Consider the following 19,301-nt stretch of genomic DNA (forward strand, 5'->3'; position numbering starts at 1 on the left):
CCATCCGCTCTATTTTCTTGTAAGGTAAGATAGATTTCCATACCCCACTGTCTATATATCTTATTTAACAGTTGCATGTAAAAACAATTTTTTAGCATTCATTTTTAAAACTTTGAGTTACAACTACTTTCCCTTCCTCCCTTCCTATCTATCTGCACTGAGAAAGTAAGCAATTCAATATAGGTTGTACATGTGTAGTTATGCAGAACACTTCCATAACAGTCATATTGTGAAAGACTAACTATATTTCCCTCCATCCTATCCTACCCCCCATTATTCTTTTGACCCTATCCTTCCTCAAGAATGTTTACTTATAATTGCCCCTTCCTCCCATTTGCCCTCCCTTCTACCATCCTCCTCATCCTCTGCTTATCCCTTTCCCTTCCTACTTACTTCTAGTGTAAGATAAATATTCCTTCCAAATTGAATGTGCATGTTATTCCCTTCTTAAGTCAAATGCAATGAGAGTAAGGTTCACTTTTTCCCTCTCACCTCCCCCTGTTCTCCTCCATTGAAAAAGGTTTTTCTTGTCTCTTTTACATGAGATAATTTGCCCCATTTTGTTTCTCCCTTTCTCTTCTCAATATAGTCCTCTCTCACCCCTTAATTTTATTTTTAGATATCATCCTTAACTATTCACCTCACCCTGAGTCCTCTGTCTATATTTATATAATCCCTCCAACTACCCTAATACTGAGAAAAGCCTCAAGAGTTACAAATATAATCTTTCCATGTATCAATGTAAGCAGTTCAGCTTTAGTAAGTCCCTTATTATTTTTCTTTCCTGTTTACCTTTTCATGCTTCTCTTGATTCCTGTGTTTGAAACTCAAATTTTCTATTCAGCCTTGGTCATTTCAACAAGAATACTGGAAAGTCCTCCATTTCACCGAATGACCATTTTTTCCCCTGAAGTATTATACTCAGTTTGGCTAGATACGTAATTCTTGGTTTTAATCCTTGCTCCTTTGACCTCTGGAATATCATATTTCAAGCCCTTCAATCCCTTAATGTAGAAGCTGCTAGATCTTGTGTTAACCTGATTGTATTTCCACAATACTTGAATTGTTTCGTTCTGGTTGCTTGCAATATTTTCTCCTTGACCTGGAAACTCTGGAATTTGGCTACAATATTCCTAGGAGTTTTCATTTTGGGATCTCTTTCAGGATGTGATCAGTGGATTCTTTCAACATCTATTTTATCCTCTGGTTCTAGAATATCAAGGTAGTTTTCCTTGATATTTCTTGAAAGATGATATCTAGGCTCTTCTTTTGATCATGGCTTTCAGGTAGTCCAATAATTTTTAAATTATCTCTCCTGGATCTATTGTCTAGGTCAGTTGTTTTTCCAATGAAATATTTCACATTGTTTGCTGTTTTTTCATTCCTTTGGCTTTATTTTATAATTTCTTGATTTTTCATGAAGTCATTAGTTTCTATCTACCCCATTCTAATCTTTAAGGAATTATTTTTCTTCAGTGAGTTTTTGGACCTCCTTTTCCATCTGGCCAGTTCTGCTTTTTAGGGCATTCTTCTTCTCATTGACTTTTTGGATCTCTTTTGCCATTTGGATTAGTCTATTTTTTAAAGTGTTATTTTCTTCAGCAAGCAGTTGACTTGTTTTTCATGATTTTCTTGCATCTCTCTCATTTCTCTTCCCAATTTTTGCTCTACTTCTCTTACTTGACTTTCAAAATTCCTTTTGAGCTCTTCCATGGCCTGAGACCAATTCATATTTTCTTGAAGGTTTTAACTTTGTTTTCTTATGTTTGGATACTTTGGTCTTCCTTGTCAACAAAGTAAGATTCTATAGTCTGATCCTTTTTTCTGTTTTTTTTTTGCTCATTCTCCCAGCTACTTACTTGACTTTTGAGCTCTTTGTCAAATTAGTTCTCTGCCTCCAGTGGGGAATGGTGGGTGTACTATTAGCCACTCAATCCTCCCACAACCTGTGGGCCTAGAGCTCCAGAAACAGTCACTGCTGCTGCCACTGGCCCTGCACCTGATGTTGCTGCTACAGGCTCCTCTTCCATTGACTCCTCCTCCCCCTCCACCACCCTGGTGCTGGGCACTGTACTCTCTTACACAGGTCCCACAGTTTTTTCCACTGACCTTCCAATTTGTCCTTGGCGTTTTGGGATGTGAAGAAGGTGCTTGAGATTCAGAACTCCCAACATCTGCACAGGTCCCATCTGTGTCTGTGTGGCCCACACTGGAATGCACTCTGCTCCCAGCAAGGCTCAATAGACACTTCACAGTGACCTTCCAGGCTGTCTTGGGCTGCTGATTTGCTTCACTCCATCATTCTGTGTGTTCTGCCGCTCCAAAAGTTGTTTACAGTCATTTTTACAGCTATTTGGCTGAGTCTGGAGGGAGACCACTAGCAAGTACATGCTATTACTCTGCCATCTTGGCTCTGCTCCCTCCACCATGTCTTTCTTCTCTCTTCAAGCTCATGTTCCCACTCTAGACTGATTACAGCTTAAAGTGGTACATTCTACAAACAGGAAGTCAAAAGAAAAATATAACTTCACAACCATAAGGCAGGAAAGTCAGGTCTAGGATTGTGTTCTATAATAATAGTTCCATGGTAGCATTAAGCCTACTTCTCATTAATGATATCCTTCATTTCTTTGAAAAATAATTTCCATATTTTATTTCCCCTCTTTTCTTCCCATCAGCCTTACATTATTTATTAAATTCCCATATAATCTTATTCCAAGTCTTCTTGGCAAAGCCAACACTTAAATAAATATTGCTATTTGTGAGATCTAAAGCTTTCCAGTGCATCAGCATATCCAGGAAAAATCTGCTCTTGGCTTTTCCACTCTGCTCCTGAACAGGGACTTTCTTCCCCATTTCTCAGGACTTTTCAGCTTCCTTTTTTATGCTCTCTTCCCTGTTAGAATAAAATCTCTGTGAGGGGAGGATTGGTGTTTTTGTTTGTATTTGTTTTCCCAGCATTTAACACATAGTGAGCATTTAATAAATGATCTTTCAATCACCTATTTTATAGATACATACATATATATTTGTCAATCAGTCATCTATCTGTCATTTCTGTCATTTATCATCTATCTACATAACTCTATTTATCATCTATATTAGCCATCTATCTGTTCATCTGTCGTCTAACATCTGTCTGTCTATTTATCCTGTCTAGAGGCTTAAGGAACAGCAACATATAAAAAGCTCTCTTTCTCCCTGGAAAACACAGATAAAAAGCTCCAGAGGCTTACAGTTCAGGAGGATGCACTCATGGAGATTCAGTTTTGGTGGATGGCCATGTTTTCAATCCCATACTCAGATCATTTTTCAATGGATGTCTATGTGGTAAAGATTAACCTGGAGGCTCTGGTGGAAAAACTAGCTAGTAAAAAAATGGCTTTGCACTTGCAAAAAGAAAAGAAATAATCACACTCATTGGATATGCTTAATTCCAGCGAATATACATGTATACTCATTACTGCTGCATATCTGTGTATCTCTCAAGAACTTTGGATTTGACTGTGCAATATGGGAGACACTGGCACAGGACCACTTAGCATGGCATGCCCACATCAGTAAAGGTGCTGTGCTCTATGAGCAAAGCAGAATTAAGAAAGCACAAAGTAAACATAGGATGTGCATATTTGGGATATCCACCCCAAATATTCACATAGCCTAGCTGTGCCTAACCTGTGGTAGAGCATTCCAAGCTTGTATTGGTCTGATCAGTCACAATTGGATAGACTGAAGTTTCACTTTATCATGGTGATGTCATTTTGGTCCTCTGAGAATGAAGATCAACAACCAACTCTCTCTCTGTCTCTCTCTCTCTCTCTCTCTCTCTCTCTCTCTGTGTGTCTCTCTGTCTGTCTCTCTCTCTCTGTCTCTCTCTACATATATATATAAAATATATATACATACACACACATATACATACACATATGCGTATATATAGTTCTATGTATATATACACACATATGTATATACATGTATATATGTGTACATATCTATATATATACAAACATTTATGTGCATATATGTATACACAATATAGGTAGCATACATGCATAGACAACATAGGTGGCATCACATAGTGGTTAGAAAGTTACCTACTAGTCAGTTTCAAGTCCTGCCTCAGGATCATCTTGCCCGTGTCACTTAACCTCTTAGTGATCTAAGCCAAGGGCATCAAACTCAAATAGAGTTCAACCAATTCATCCATAAGGATTCCTGTGAACCACACACTGACTCAGTTTTGAAAATGTAGTGCTATCTATGTTTCCATTGTATTTTTATTTATTTTGTTCAATACTACCCAAGTACATTTTAATCTAGTTCAGGTACACTTTGAAGTGTGGTGGACACATGGGTGGTGCATTTGATACCTCTGTTCTAAGGTTCTCCTCTTTTGTCCCTATGCTGCAGGTAAGGTATTGACCTACAGTGACAGAAGGATTTTCCTCATTAGCTCATCTGGGAGTCCCTTATAGGATTGAAATCATAGATCCAATCTCCCTCTCTCTCTCTCTCTCTCTGTGTCTGTCTCTCTGTCTCTCTGTCTCTCTCTCTCTGTCTCAGAGAGAAATGTGTATCTTTTTATGTGTTTTTGTATTTATACATTTACATATGAATGCACATATATACACATGTGTTTGGATGTGTATATGGTTATAAATCTACGTACATAGATGTATACATCTATGTATGGTTAAAGTATTCCCAATTAATCCTTAAAACTGGGTCTTCACTGCAAATTATTCAGATATTTGCTTTAGTTCTTTATTATGACTGTGGACTCCTGGACTACAATGACAGCTTTTGCTTCCAATTATATCATTTAGGTTCAGGAAGTTCTCATGAGAAAAAAGCACATTTTAAATCTTATTAATTTTTTCTTTTTTAAAACACAGAATTAGTGTTTTTCTAGTAAATGTTTAACAACCAGCTCTCCCCCACCAAAAAACTGTGAGTATAGCACATTTTGAAGTTTAAGCTACATTATTAACATTTTCTCTATCACTTTCTGAAGTCTAGACAATCAACAAAACAATAAATTTATTTACAGCATTTTTTGATTTCCTAGTTATAAATGCTCACTTTGAACATTTAACACTTGACTCTCAGGAACTCATTCAAGCTGACTTCAACCTCTCCCTGCAGAGAACTCAACCATTCCAATCATATTCAACAAAGCTCGTCACTAGTTCTAACCTGAGTGATGCCACTTTCCAATACTTCCAAATCCAAGAAGCAGAACAGGAAGAACTAATGGACTAGACTAATGGGAAGAACTAATATGAGTTACCCCAATTAACTTTCCTCTATTTGACTTCAACAAGCATGTTGTTTTGTTCTTCTTTGATGCACTCATCCTATCATTTTTCATCATAGTTCTCTGTGCACTTGTAATATAAACCTATTAGACTATTGTCTTAATATCTTTAACTTGGTGTTTTCTCTTGTACCTAGCAATCCTTTAAATCTGAAGATTTAATGTACTACAAACAGTATGAGTGAACATTGTGATAGGGAAACAAAAAATGCTAGGGGGATTATGGACTGCATTAAAAGAGGCATAGTCTTTGGAAATAGGGAGGTAGGGATAGACCAGTTCTTCCTTCTTGGTCAGGTCACATCTGAATTACTTTTTACTATCTACTTCCCACAACTCATTTAACTGTTCCTTCAAAATATTGGGTGCTATGTAATTTTCTGAATATGTATCCAGTATTGACATTAATTTATCATCAATGGTATCTTTTAACAAAATGACGTATCTCTGATTATCTTTTTTTAATTGTCTCTTTTTGCTTTTGCTTTGATAAAATCACAATTGACATCCCTGCCTTTTTTCTCTTCAGCTGAAGCATAATGGATTTTGCTCTAGCCCTTTTTTTTTTTCAACTCTGTGTGTGTCTTTCTGTCTCTTGTAGATCAAATAAAAAGGAAAAGTACCTATTTGTATACAAATATAGCAGCTCTTTTTGTGAGGTCAAAGATTTGGAAATTTAAGAGATGTCCATCAATTGAGAAATGGCTGAACACGTTATGATATGTGATTGTGATGGAACAATACTGTGCTTTAAGAAATGATGAACAAAATGTTTCAGAAAAACCTGGGAAGGCTTATATGAACAGATGTAAAGTGAAGTGAACAGAACAAGGAGAACAATTTCCATGTTAGCTGCAATATTGTAAGGATGATTAGCTGTGAAAGAATTAGCTACTGTAAGACAATGATCAAAGACTTTCAAAGGAGTCATGATGAAAAATGCTATCTCCCTCTAGAAACAGTACTGATGAGCTTTGAATGCAGATTGGAGAATATGTTTTTTGCTTTCTTTTTTTGTCTTTGTATTCTTTTGCAACATGGCTAATAGGGAAATATGTTTTATATGACTTCACATGCATAATCAGTATTAAATGGCTTGCCTTCTCAAGGATGAGGCAGGGGCAGGAGGGAAGGAGAGACTTTGGAACTCAAAATTTAAAAACAAAAATATTTTGAAATGTACATGTATTTGGGAAATATTTAACAAAATGAATATAAATGTATTCATATATGTATGTATATATAGAGAGAGAAATGTATACATACATACATTTAAAAGTATATCTCTTGTAAACAACATATTGTTGCATTCTGGTTTCTTCAGATATCATCTTTTGTGCTCTGGGTGAGTACATCCCATACAATTGCTAACTATGTATTTCTCTTCCTCATATTCTCTTCTATTTATCCTTCTCTTTTTTACCTTGTCTCTTCCTCAAAAGGATGTTTTGCTTCTGATCTCTGCCTCCCTGAATCTATCCTCCCTCTTATCATCCTCCCCCTTTCTTTTTGTCTCTTGTCTTCCTACTTCCCTATTGGGTAAGATGAAGGTCTGTTAGCTTACATATCATTGGTTGGTCAGTGGTTAGTGTTGGTGATGGAAAGGAAGTTAGGTCCCTGCTCCACGACAGTTGCTACCTTCACTGATGGCTGCAGGGTCTAGGCTGGAACCCCAGTAAATCAAGGCAAAGTAAGTATTGCCTGCACCAAGAGCAGTAAGATTCAGAGAAAGAAGTCTTCTAAGACAATCCCTGAGAAGGACTGAGGCTGGGGTTATATCATTCTAAGTTCAGTAGTAATAAAGGGAAAACTAGGCACTGCAACCAGGGCCTTGGTATTTGCCTTGGCCACCATTTTCCCTGGCACTTGGTGTTCACAAAGGGCTAAGGCATTGTGGTTTTCTCAGATAGTAATGGTGCCCATATAAGCTGAGTGGCAATAGAAACAAGAAGGCCTCCAAACCAGGTCCTAGAGATAAGTTAGAGCTCAGGCAAATCTTTACTCCCACTCCCTGGCTTCTAGTCACTAGGAGAAGCACTCACTGTCCAGTTAGGACTTGAATTTAAATTTTGGAAGTGATATCAAGTTTTATTTCATTTTCAAGGATTAACCATATTTGCAGTTTTGCTTTCAGCTATTTTCTAAATAATTCTTTTCATAGGAACTTGCCTTTAATTTCTGAGCGAGAAGGGGGAAAAAAATCCATTTCAACATCAAAGAATTCAAGTGCAGCTGCATGGATTGTGCACAGATGTCCTATGCAAGTGAGCTAGAGAGCTGAAAGTCTGAAATTAAAATGAGGAAAAATAAATATAAAAACATCATCTGTGAATGTTGTGGAGTAAGAAAAGGAGTAGTATTAAGAGAAAGGTGATACTGGGTGAAATCAAGATTTCCCTGTAGAAAGTGCAGAACACAGGTCTATAAATTCAAGTTATACTGAATGACCAATCCCAGATGTATGGAAGGAATAGATGGAAGGTGATAGAATGTTCTCTGCCTCCTGGCTTTGTGGAAGACAATAAGGTAGCTGACACCTATTGGATAATATGGGAAGGATGCCAAAAAACTCCAACAAAAATATCTTGCCCAACCTGCCCTACTGGTCAATTGTTTCTTTGGATTAAGACATTAGGCCCTTTTTAAAACATATTATGATATCCTATTCCAGTCTTAAGAATTCCAACTGAATGATCTATGGGCACCTCAAACTCAACATGTTCAAAGCTCAATTCTTTATCTTCCCTTCTCCTAACATATTCTCTACATAACTTCATAGTTTCTGCAGAGAGGAGCACTGTACTTCTAGTCATGCAAATTCAAAACCTTGAGATCATCCTTACCTTTTAATTCTCCCTCATTTGCCTCACGAGATCTATTGCTATGTCTTGCTGAGAGAGACTTGCCTCCACAGGAGGTCTCACATTTGTCTGCTTCTCTCAGAGATGTATGTGTGTATCCTACTGAGGAAGACTTTAAATGACATGCTGAGAAGTTTGGTTTTTTTATTCTAAAGGACATGGAGAGCTATTGAAAATTTTCAAGTAAGAGAGTGACATGGCCAAACCTGTGCCTGAGAAAGATTATTCTGGAATTTGTGGGCAGGAGGTGAGAGACTAGGCTGAAGAAAAAAAAGGAGACTGTTGAAAGTAAAGTCAAGAAGCAATAAGTCTGAACTAGAGGGTTGCTGTGTGAGTGGAGCAAACTGAAAGGATATAAGAGATGCTGTAGAGATGAAACAGAGGTAACTGATTGAACATTGGAAATGAGGGAGAGGGAAATGTCAAGGATGACTCCAAGGCTGTGAATATGTGACTGAAAAAGGGTGCCCTCAACAGAAATAAGGAGGTTTGACGGAGTGGCAGCTTTACTGGAAAGCTTTTAAAAATTAGTTTTGGATGTGCTGCTGGAGGAGAATTTCTATTTGGAGTTATAGATTGCTGAAACACATTAAGTGTGAACTCCACAAATTGTCTCATGGTAGATGTCCTGTGGAGCATGCCTATTCTCTGTTATGTTTTAGCAGTGCCATAAATATAAATAATTGCACCTGGGATGAGAAGTAGGAAATATACCTGAGTTGACTATACTACAAGAGGAAAGGTCCTGTGAGGTGGAAAGGAATTGGGGGCTTCTGGCTGAGGAGAGGGGACAAATAATATAAATTAGATTCAAAGATATATAATATAGCATAAGGGTAAATTGGAGATAATTTCAGAGGGAAAGCAGTTAAATTGAAGAATGATTAGTAAAGGTTTCTTACAGAAGGTGGGGACTCTAGCTTAGATTTGAAAAAGTCAGGGAAATTGGGAAGCAGAAGACAGTTCGAAGGGATGGGGGAGGTTGTCACTTGACAATGAATGAACTCTAAATGATGATGATAGGATAGCCACTCTGGCCCTTCATAGCTCTAGGAGATTTTGGGAGGGTCCTGCTACTCCTTGGGCTCTTCAGTTGATCCCATAACCTGAACCTCGACTTACATCAAGTGCAGGGTTGGCATGTGTGAGGAATAGGCAGGGTTGGGGTAGGCATAAGGAAGAGAATCTTCTGGTCCACCTTGGGTCTGAAACTGCAGGGACAGGGTCAAAGATGGTCAAGTCTTCATTCTTGGGTTTGATTTGTTATGAGGCTCACCCCCTTGCTTCTCTCCTATTCTCCTGTGCATAGTTATTCAGTTTCTCTTGTAGCAGATACTTTAAGATTGGCTTCTGTCCCCTATCCCCTTCCTATTCTCAGTTTAAATGAGAGGAATCCAAGGGTTTCAAGACCAAAGGAAGAGGAGATTCCTATTTCTTATTTCCCCAGCCACTGGTTGGGGGTGAAAGAACTGTTTGCCAAAGAAGTATGAAGTGTTCACAGTTCTAGCTATTCTGAATCATCTTCCCTTGCAGTAGATTCACAACCATTCCTCCCAAGTTGTTCCATTTAGGACCAAGTTGGAGGCTTTTAAATTCACCCACACTGGGGCTTTGAGCCACTTGTCCCACTTTGGTACGTTTCTATATTTTGGAAAAATTCTACACTCACAATAAATGAAACTTAAGAACATCAATGCTATTTGGATCAACAAGTCAATAAAGATTTGTTGACCACCTACTAAGAGTCAGACACTATTCTAAGCACTAAGGATGCAAATAATGAAAAAAAGCAGTTTCTCTTCTCAAGGAACTCACAGTCTGAGGGAGACGACATGCAAACAAGCATGTAAAAATAATATAAATTGGATACGAAGATGTGTAATATAATATAAGGATAAGTTGGAGATAATTTCAGAGGGAAAACAGTTAAGTTTAAGAATGATTAATAAAGATTTCTTACAGAAGATGGGGACTCTAGCTTAGACTTGAAAACGTTAGGGAAGTGGGGAAGCAGTTCCAGGGGGTGGGGAAGGTCGTTACTTGACAACGAATGAATTCTAAATATTATAAAAAGTATAAATATCTATGAAATTATTCAATTATCCAAAGCTAAAATTTGAGAAAGTACTTATGGAGTAATTCCACCTTATACTACACACTGGACTTCTCTGAGTTTGTTTCCTCATCTGTAACATGGGAATAATTGTATTTGTACAACCTATTTCCCAGATCACCTATGCAAAATGCTTTAAAAACTTTAAAGCACTATTAAAGTGTAGGAATTTCATTCATACACAGCATGAATAACATTCTTGAGTGTCAAGCATATTACTCTCATAAATTCTTTAGATTAAATGTTCATAATAGAGATTTTTGCTTTTTATTAATCTCCATTTCTGTCTTTCTCAATTTGCACTCACACCCAATTACAAAGGAAATTTCCAAATTCCCACAATAAGAGCTATTTTTATATGAAAAAATAGAAAATCTGAGCAATATAAAAATGTTATACTGAGTAAAAGTGAATTGGGAACTTCAAAGAAGAATCTCAATACTGTCTAATTACTTGGAAACTTGAATAATCTTATAACCCTGAAGGAAGTTTAAAGTAATGTAATAATGGAGCAAGATGGAGGGAAAATTCTAATATGAAAGTTTTAATTGTAAATGTCCCTGGACTTTTGAAGAAAATTCAATACTGAAAGTTTACCTTGATGACATTCTTGAGACAGGAAACAATGCCACAAAGAAGATTTCATTTTTACTGAACCCAGCCTCATCCACATTCCATTCCTAAATTGGTGTCGTTTAGCACTTGGAAAATTTTTATAATAAAAGGAAAATGATATAAATCAGGTCTATAAGACAGAACCAAACTCCCGATCACCTGAGTTATCCCTCTATGATTATGAAGTGTACCCATATTCTTCCACCTCATTGGGTTGGATAGAACAATAAAAAAGATAATTATTGTGGGTACAATAAATGCCTTTTGCCTTATGTTTAACTCTTCTGAAAATGAAAAGGGTATACCAATGGCTTTTACCAAATGATTTATGAAATCAAAGGTCAATAGTGAGGGCTACCATGACTGTGAACACCTCCTATTCCCTAAAGAGAAAACCTTCCATTTACTTGGGAAGGAACCACACTGCTTTCCAGCTGTCATTATGGTGCTTTACAAAGGAAAAGGCATAAGAAACAGAGCTTTTTTAAATGGACAGACTTACTGGCCTGTGAACACAAAGCCCAAACTAAGCAGGCACAGGAATGGCTTTGTGAAATGAGGAAAGGCTGGTTATGTTCTCAGATTCTCCTCCCACCCCTGTCCTTTACATGTCGGCTTTTTAATGAGGTACCACCTAGTGATTTGATTCTGTCAGAGAAAGAGAGAGAACATTTTCCTGAGCAAGCTGTTCAAGAGGCTTAACCCAGCCCTTATTCTTGAGGAAGAAGGGAAGCTTTCAAAAACAGATGTGGTAACTCCGCCCCCACCTTGTATATCTCTCTGTAGGTTGTGAGGCTGGCCCTTCAAGGGCTAACTGGTGCAGTTCATTTTATGATGTGCATGTCTAATGTGATTGACAGCTCTCCAGCCCTTAAGCTGTCACGTTTCTCCATTAGATACCCTTGGCATTGTTCTTCAGAAGAATGGAGTACTTACTGACAAGCCACCCAACTGAGATGTTGGTCATGGGTATCTTAAAAATATCACAAGAGATCTTTTCCACCTGGTGACTGAGACAAGGGAATTCTCCCTTGTAGGATTTCACTTATATCTTTCATGTTCCCACATGTCAGGTTGTTTTGTTGTATGTTATATTACTACTGCTATAATGATATATATAATAATCTCAACAAATATTAATAAACAGAGAGTTGCCATTCTGTCATTTTTTCAGTTACATTTGACTCTTCATGACCCCGTTTGAGATTTTCTTGGCAAAGATACTGCAGTGGGTTTCTCATTTCCTTCTCCATCTCATTTTAAACTTGAGGAAACTGAAGCCAACACAGTTAAGTGATTTGCCCAAGGACACACAGTTAATAAGTCTCTGAAGCCAGGTTTGAACTCAGGAAGATGAGTCTTCCTGACTCCAGGTCCAGCACTCTATCTACTATGCAACCTAGCTGCTCTAATGAACAGATGATCATGTCAAATAGGAAGCAAACCCCAAACAAATTGGTAAAATGAAACAATAATAAAGAGAAGATAAGTTCTTTTGTTGTTAGCTCTGCTATTTGATATTTTGAATTGATTTTGAATTAAAGTATAGTTAATCTTTTGTCAAAATTACAGATAAAATAGATATGGAAAGCATAGCTAATATAACAGATTAAGTAATGATGATCCAGAATGATATTACCAGGAGAGAATGATGGACTCGGCTTAATAATACAAAACTTACTAGGAAAAAAATGTAAAATTCTTCACTTGGGTTAAAAAAAATCAAATAAAGAATGGGCAAGACGTAGCTTAAAAGAAACTTTAGTAAAAATGAAGATCTAGAGGTTTTTATACTCAAGCTCGGCATGAACCAGCCATGTGATATGGCAGCCAAAAAAATGAATGCATTCTTAGGATGTGTTAATAGAATAGCATTTGGAACAAGGGAGGTAATAGCCTTGCCAAGGTCAGACAATAGCTATAGTACCAGTTCTGGATTCTACATTTTAGAAGGGCTACTGATGAGATGCACTATGTCGAGAGTAAGGGGAATAAAACAGTGAAGAACTTTGGATGCATGCAATAGAAATATCATTAGATCATAAGTCTAGAGACAGAAGAGACCCTAGAGACCCTCTATTTCAAACTCTTTATTTTTATATGAGGAACCAAGGTCTACAAAGATTAAGCAGCTTTCCTGAGATTAAACAGGTAATAAGTGGTAGAGCTGGGATTTAGAGGGAAGTAGATATGTTTAATCTAAAGAGGAAAAGCTTCATGGAGACATGACAGCTATCTTCAAATATCTGGAAGGTTTTTATAGGGAAGAGGGGGTAGATTTCTGCTCAGCCTCAGAAAATAGAACAATGGGGAAAAATTATTGAGAGACATATTTCAGACCTAATACAACAAAAGTTTTCTTAACAGTGAGAGCCAGCCCCAAATATAATTGTCTTTGTCAGAGAGTAATGAGTCCTATATCACTGATGGTCTTCAAGAGCTTGATGGATGACCATTTGTCAGACGTAGTAAAGATGAGATACGTGCTTTCAGTGAGGTTTGGACTAGATGTCCTCAGAAGTCTCTTGGAACCCTGAAATTCTATGATTTTTCTGATCAGGGCCAGTATAAAAACCTGGATTTCTAGCTACTACTCAACAGCCTCCTTTATCTTATTCTCTGTTGAGTTTAGATAGTATTCAATGTGGCTGAGGGCTGCTTTTTATAGACAAACAATAGGCTTATCTCAGAACAGCTTTATCATAAGACCAGAAGACAGGATTTTAGAGCAGTAAGGGACCCTTAGGGACTATCTAATACACAGCGCTTGTTTCATAGGTGAAGACCAGGGAGTTTAAATGACAAAATTCTCTCTACTTCCTAATTAATTAAATCACTTATTGCCTGTTAAATAGTAGAGCTTAAATTCAAATCTGTCTTCTGACTTCAAATTCAGGTCTTAGAGGACATATATGTATAACTAACTTGAAGGATGGAATCTCTAGAACAAAGGACTATATATATATGTGTATATATATATGTATATATATGTACGTATGTATATACATACATACATATATATATATATATATACATATATATATATATAGGTCACAGTCACACTTAGGACTAAATATGATGGCAGAATAGCTAAGTCCCAGGAATCTGTAGCAGGTATTATTGAAGAATATGGAGGGTGTTTAATCCACATAACTCAGCTGCCAACCTTCTGACATTCCTTTCAGCCACATTCTGCAAGATTTCATTTAATCCCCAGTATTTTGAGGTGCAGTCTTCAAGCATTTGGCAAATGAGCAGATAGAGCTTTGGAACCAGCTTACCTTAGGGAACATGTGTCCCCGTTCTTTGCATAGGATGTGATTATTCACTCCTTAGCCCATGGCTACTGGAAAAGGCCATTGGGTAACCACTTGTCCTTTTCACTCTGATTGCCTCTAGAAATTGGGTAATTAGAGACAGGGGCTGAAGTTTGCAGGGTCTATTTGAGAATGTGATTTGTGAGCTGCTTGGCATTTTTACTCTGAAACTGTTAGATTTCCATTGTAATAAATTACATGTTTATTCGGGAGAAAAATGTGGAAAATGCCACCTCCATAGGGAGCAGTGATATTCAAAGGGCTTGTAGTCATACATCCTTAAAAAACACTGAGGGACTGGTAAAACAAAACAAAACAAAAAACCGAGATATTTTTTGTTGGTACATATATGCATACCACATCTAGATGTTATTTTAAAAGGAAAAATAACTCAAATTTATAAAATACTTTCAATTTTGCAAAGCATTCTTCTCACAATAACTGTAAGATAGGTAGTGCATATACTGTTTATTATCCCTATTTTACAGATGAGAAAATTGTGACTCAGAGAGGTCAAATGACTTGTCCATACTCACACAGCTTGTAGATAGGGTAAGAATTGAAGGAGGACTCCTGACTGCAAATAGGAAGGAAGGAAATAAGCATTTAGTAAGCACCTACTATGTGTAGGCACTGTGCTAAGCACTTTACAAATATGATCTCATTTAATCTTCAAAACTTAGAGGGGTAGGAACCATTACTATCCCAGTGGAAGAAACTGAAGCAAACAGGTTAGGTGACTTGCCCAGGATAACATAACTTCTAAATCTGAGGTAAAATTTGAACTCAGGTCTAGGCCCCACATTACACTTTACCAATTAGCTGCCTCTCACGTACAATTCTTTGATAGAATGTGAGTTCAGAATTTTTTTTCTTTTTGACTTTGTATCCTGAGTACTTATCACAGTGCCTGACAAATAGTAAGCACTTGATGGATGTTTGTTGACTGATGCTGTGATGCCTCTCTGAAAAATATGCCTAAATTGTGAGAGGACAAAATGGGTCTAGCTTAAATGAGCATGTTTCCACCTCCAGTAGATGAGGCTTATACTGCCTGCATAGAACTGAACTGGAAATTGTGTTTAGTTCTATACCTTCATTTCACACAGTGCAGCAATTAGAGAGAATGTGTACAAATCAGAATGTGTCTGGTTCTCTACCGGAGGAAGACTTTGCTGCCAGAACCTGCCTAGCCTGCATTCTTCTTTGGCATGAGGAGCTGAAATAACCCTGAGGAATCCACTAATCTGAGGGAAGGTCCCTAGTCAATGACTCAAATGCTTTGACTCCCATTATGGAAGGAGACACAATTTCACAACCAAATGTTGTCTATATGTTAATTCCATTTTAAAGACCAGCCAATTTGGTGACCTACATGTTGAGATGTTGACACATGTTAAGTGAAATTGAATCTGCTGCTTTAGGATATAATCTCGGCCCTACAGAGGTCAAGGAGGATTATCCTCAGCCTCGATGGCAGTAGCCAGACAGGCAGAGCCAACACAACTAGACAAAGGCATTCCTGCTCCCTAGTGTTCCGTTCTTTCCCAAAGCCTCTATTCTTTGCTGTTTTGAATGGAACAATGCTTTGATCACAGCCCACCAGCCCTTCTTAGGGGAAGGGTTATGCTCTAACTTTTTGGAGGGGAAAAAAAAATGAATCAGACTCTCTTGCTTGCGTCAAATAACAGTTTTTCAGAGCCTAGGAGAGGTTCCTTTCTGTGTGATTTCATCTCATTGCAGTCCTGCTTAACAGCTCAGTAAATATGTTTGGAAAATGCAAAGGATTGAGTCATGCCAGTAAGCCCACTCAAGTCTTCCTCCTTTTCCTACTTGTTCAGCCATTTCCAGCTATGTCTGGCTCTTTGTGACCTCATTTAGGCAAAGATACAGAAGTGGTTTACTATTTCCTCCTCTGGCTCATTTTACAGATGAGAAAACTGAGGCAAATAGGACTAAATGACTTGCCCAGGGTCACACAGCTAGTAAGTATCCAAGGCCACATTTGAACTCAGGAAGATGACTCTTCCTGACTCCAGGTCTGGTACTTTATCCACTAGGCTACTTACCTGTCCCTTTTTCCGTTAGGTTATTTTATCCCCCTCGTATCAGGAAATCAGGGCTTGCATTTTAGAATTTTAGAAATGCTACAAATGAATGAATGAAGGAATGAATGATCAAATGCTAACCTGGAGACTTGAAAGACCCTTTATGTCTCTTCAGAGCATTCTTCCGAATCTTCCAAATGTAAAAAATGGTTGAGGATCTATTGATCCATATCTTATATTTTATAGCAACTAAGATGTAGCAGAGGGAAGTTTGTCTGCAAGGTGAATGTAATGCTCATTACTCAGAAAGACAGAGCTACTGCTTTCTGATTAAGTGAATCAGTGGGATTGTGTGTATGTAGACAGGACCACCCATGGAAATATTCATTTGTGTCTATTGATCCAGATGCTTGCCACTGAGCAATATAGAATCATAGAATCTAACAGCTGGATTAGACACAAGAGGTCACCTAGTTCTATTTTCTACTCAATACATGGATTACTTCTACAAGGGATGTCAGCCTCCACTTAAATGCCTTCAATACCAATCCTTGCCCACCCCAGAATCTGCTCTGTATAAAAGAGAAAAAAAGTTCAGCAAAGCAGGTGATACTGTATGTCACAACTGAGACATAGTTTCCCATGTCTCCATCAAGAGAGGTTTCTTTTTCTAATGTCTCAATTCCTAATCCTTCATACTGGAGTAGCTACCATGAGTTTTGTCTGTTATGCCTTTGAAATGTGCTAGAGAGCTGAGATTTAGGGCATAGTACCTTTCAATCATTAAGCTTCACAATATAGAATGCAAAGGCTTTTTTGTTTTTATCAAAGAAAATATTGGTGAGGCTTTTTTTGCTATGAATATTCTGATGTATGATGCATTGTTTCATTGTTCTTGGCCAAGATTTCCACTTGTCTACTCTGGCTGCTATATGATATACTATAATGGGTCACCTAGTGGTCTTCTACCATCCCAGAAATGTCTAAAATTTGACCCAAAAGCACACGTTTGGGAAGTTCTTCAGGGTGAATAGCAATGAATAACAGCTAAAAAAAAAAAACCTCTTACTGGCATGAAGAAGTTGGTGTTTCTCCAGTTCTTCTGAGGCCAGAACTCCCCAGACTAATGACTATCAGTCAGGGACCATTCACTAACTCGGTGAAAGACTGGAGATGGGAGGAAAATAATGAGAAACTTTAATAAATCCTTATTTAGGAACATTCTTCCAATTATCCTTTCTAAACATCACTCCTTGTTTTATTAAATTAGCCTGAATGTCACTGAAATTACAAAATGGATAACCAAAGTCACTTAGGATATAATGAATACAAATCAGAGATTTTTAAAAATAGACTAGTTTCTGAAGCTCAGCATGGACCAATTTGATCAAAAACATCCTTGAAACACAAAGTAGAGACAAGTGTATGCAAGTGAAAAGTAAAGGAATCTTACCTAATTCGTCCTCTATTGGGTGATCAATCAAATGCTTAAGAGAAGGGGTGAGGGGAGAAAAAAAGGGAAAAAAGTTATATGATAACTTCCTTATATATTTAAAAGGAATAACAAGGTATACACAATAGGCTGCAGTCTCACGGATAATCATCTTTTTTAAAAAAAAATTACTCTCATGGAAATGTTTGTTTTATTTCATAAATCAAAAATAGAATATATACAATTTTTAAAAAGAAACACTTCTATGTGCCAAATACTGTTCTAGGTGTTAAGGTTATAGAAACAAAAATAATAAAATAATCCCTACACTCAAGGATCTTATATTTTAAAGATATTAACAAGAAATAGTTGGAGAAACATCAATTTCCTCATACCATAGAGAGAGTTTTTATTGTTTTTCATTGCTAGCTAATGTGAAGAACTTTCCAAACCACTTACTCATGGTTCTTGTGCCAACTTTTTATCCTCTCTGGGGGTAGGAGAAGCCTGTCAGATGACTCATTATTTGTATACATCTGCACAAGATTAGTATATGCACAATATTTACAAAATAAATACCAAGAAATTTTTGGAGAAAATTCCAGAAAATTTTGGAAGCTGGGGTGGGGAATCAAGAAAAGTCTCATGTAGGAGGTGATGATTCAGCTAAACTTTGAAGGAAAACAAGGATTCTAAGAGGTAGAAGGGAAGATGGAGTACATTCTAGGCGTAGGATGCACCTTGCCCAAAACACGGAAAGCAGAGATGGAACGTTGTGCAAGAAGAGCATCTGGATGGTTGGTTTAGTTGGACCAAAGAGTGCATATAGACAAGGTAGGTTAGGGCCGGGCTGTAAGGGACTTTAAATTAGAATATTTCATCGTAAACTTAATAGGGAGACACTCTAATCTGTTGAGCCTAAGGGTAGTTGTTGCTGTCATTTGTCCTTTGTTTTCAGAGAACCAGAGACATCAAAGGAAGATGTCTTGACTCATGCATAAATTGGATTTAAGTGAGCCAGAACTGCACTAAGTTGTCAGGCTCACTATCTCTCCAGAGTCATGGAAGTCAGATGGCAAGACAAAAGTCAAGATGATTGGCGATGGCTCAGGATTCAATGGTTGATCTTTGTGTCTTCAATGTCTAACCAAACTGTGGGCATTCCACAGCACCTATTTCATTTACCTTCATGGCTATTGGAATACATGTTCTCATTGACTTGTTGCCCTGGGGAAAGTTTTCACTCTTGCTATGGTGTGAGGAAATTGTGCTTCTCCAACTATTTCTTGTTAACATCTACTTTAGAATATAAGATCCTTGAGTGTAGGGAACATTTTATTTTTGTTTCTATAATCCCAACACCTAGAACAGTACTTGGCACTATTCCTTTTAAATATATAATAAAGTTATCATGTAACTTTCTTTTTCCCTTTTTTCTCCCCCTACCCCTTCTCTTAATAAACATTTCTCTACTTCAGCAATGGGTTTGAGGCCCATTGGTTACCCTCAGACTGATTTAGGTCATTTGCCCAGATGGGATATGGCCACTGCACAAGCTAGTGGAAGAACAGGTAAGAGTTAAGTGCCAGATAGATATC

Source organism: Notamacropus eugenii, chromosome 5, assembly GCF_028372415.1.
Source record: "Notamacropus eugenii isolate mMacEug1 chromosome 5, mMacEug1.pri_v2, whole genome shotgun sequence".
Lineage (NCBI taxonomy): Eukaryota > Metazoa > Chordata > Mammalia > Diprotodontia > Macropodidae > Notamacropus > Notamacropus eugenii.